Here is a 2,825-nt window from a genome sequence, read left to right on the forward strand (position 1 = left end):
CGCCCCCCAACCCCAGAGTCTAAACTACACCTTCCCTTGGCTTGAGGCATTTCCCTCCTCTGAAGGCCAGGAATCCCCAAGACTCAACCTAAGTCTCACTTTCACCCCCACTGTCCATGATGCTAACAATCTTACCGTGGATTATGGAACCAAGCTGTACAGGAAACGTAAATCATTATTTATGTTACTAAGAGTCTATAATTGGTGCGAAAGTTACAGTGGAGAACATGATATCCCCTTTCTTCAAGGAGCTACAGACTGATGGGGAAAAAGAGGAATCAGCACTCACAATGTGTTTTCTCAATATGCTTTTCTTGATTTTTAGCGAGAGAGGAAGGGAGAGAAAGACATCGATGTGAAACATCAATGTCAGTGAACATGGATTAGTTGCCTCCCATACACATCCCACAAGCTGGGTATGTGCCCTGACATGGTTACCAGCAGACTTTCGGTGCATGGGACCACGCTAAACCAACTGAGGAGCCACATCGGCCAGGACACAATAATGAATGTTTTAAGAAGAAAAAGCTAGAAGCAACTAGCAAGGGCTCCTCGCTTAATTGGGGAAAGCAGTGGGGGGTGTTCCAAGCAAAGGGAACAGCATGTGTAAAGTGAAGAGGCAAAAGAGCAAATGGCTGTTATTATGAAAACCAAGAGATCAATCTGTGGAATTCAAGAGGTTGGAGATGTCTACAGAGTTCGGGTCATGCAGGCCCGTGTGAGGTGCATTTGCTCACTTTATTCTGTAGTAATGAGATAGCATGCAAATAGCTTGAAGAGAAGGAAAGAGAAGCACTATGGTCCCAATTTTCTAGGGAGATGGAAAACTGACAAAATTACACAGGATTACTTATTATTTATTTCTTGATAACCTCAATTATTTTGAAAATATATCAAAACAAAGTTTCCGCCCTGGCCAGTGTGGCTCAGCTGGTTGGGTCCCATGCACCAAGAGGTTACCAATTTGATTCCTAGGGGAGGTGGGAGGGCATGCAGGAGACAGCCAATCAATGTTGTGTTCTGATGTGAATGTTTCTTTCTCCCTCTCCCTTCCTCTCTCTCTAAAAATAAATTTTTTAAAAAGCCTATTAAAAAAAAGTTTCTACCTAATGGTCCATCAATAGTTGACCAGATAAACAAAATGTATATACATACAATATTATTCAGCCATAAAAAGAATTTAAGTTCTGTTGGCCTACTGACCAAAGGGTCCCGGGGTCGCAGGCTCCTCCCTGGCCTGGGTCCTGGGGCAACCAATCAATGTGTTTCTCTCATGTTGATGTTTCTCTCTGTGTTTCCCTCTCTCTTCCGAGGGAGGGAAGGAGGGAAAGGAAGGAAGGAGAAGAAAAAGAGAGAGAGAGGAATTTACGTTCTGATACATGCTATAACATTGTTGTAACATGCTTTAGTGAAGTAAGACAGACACAAAAGAACACATATTATATGGTTCCACTCTCATGGAATATCTAGAATAGGCAAATTCATAGAGGCAAGTAGATTAGAGTTTACCAAGGGCAGGGGGAAGGAGGCAATAAAGAATTAATAGCTAAAGAGTACAAAGTTTCTGTGTGGGGTGATGAAAAGGTTTTTTTTAATTTATCATATATATTGATTTCAGAGAGGAAGAGCAAGGGAGAGGATGATAGAGACATCAATGATGAGAGAAAGTCATTGATCAGGAGGCAGCCGCACACTGGGATCCAGCCCACAACCTTGGCCTATGCCCTGACCAGAAATCCAACCCTGACCTCTCTTCCTCGTCAACCACTGAGCCACGCTGGCCTGGCCACAATTTTTTAAAATTAATGTAATATATTTTAAAAAACATTGAATTATAGTTTAAATGGGTGAATTGGATGATATGTGAATTATATTTCAAGAAAATATTTTAACATTTTTTATTGATTTCAAAGAGGAAGGGAGATAGAAACATCAATGATGAGAATCATTGATAGGGCCCAACCCAGGCATGTGCCCTTGGTCGGAATCTAACCTGGACCCTTTAGTCTGCAGGCCAAAGGTCTAACCACTGAGCCAAACCAACCAGGGCAAGAAGACTTTTTTTAATGGGGGGAGGGGGCAGTTTCCTTTCCTTCCATGATTGTACTTCATCAACAGCTCCTGCCCATCTTTTTTTTTTGCCTTCTCCTTACCTGTCTAGGCCTTTCCTCTCATTTGGTTCAGAATCACTGCGAGAAACGGGATAATGACCACTAGTATCCTGGCGGCAGCCAATCGGCGTTGCGTTCTCACATGGATGTTTGAACGCAACAACCAGGATCAAGCCTGAGTGACTCAAGGCGCTTGCCAGTGGCGGGGCTGGGGAGGGGGTTATACCCCCAATCATTTAAGTCACACTGTCCCTAGGACGGGGCGCCGAGAGGGTGTCTAGAAAATGTAACATTCTGCTGGTTGTGGTATGACTTGTTAATGAGGAGGCAAAACGAAAGCCAGGGGACCAGAAAACGGTGGTTGCCATGAAAGGACGGACAGAGTGGTGGCTTGAATAAGGGTGGTAGCAGCGGGGAGAAGATGGCAGTAGAAGTGGGGGAGCGAAGGGGAGATTGGTCAGGCAGAAGCTATGAACTGGGTCGGGTCGCTCAGTGGGAGGCGCAGGGGTCACAGGTTGAGGATCCGTGTCCAAAGGGCAATACGGGAGGTGCGCGTAGTCCAGAACTTACGACGGAGGCCGGCCGCGGGCGGGGCGCGCGGAGAGGGAAGCGCATGAGGTAAAAAATGTGCTAGAGATGCTTTTGTTTTATGGCGAAAGCCTAAAATAACTGTACCGGCTCAGAGAGGAATGGCTATACCTAAGTTTATTGATA

Source organism: Myotis davidii, unplaced genomic scaffold (assembly GCF_000327345.1).
Source record: "Myotis davidii unplaced genomic scaffold, ASM32734v1 scaffold924, whole genome shotgun sequence".
NCBI lineage: Eukaryota > Metazoa > Chordata > Mammalia > Chiroptera > Vespertilionidae > Myotis > Myotis davidii.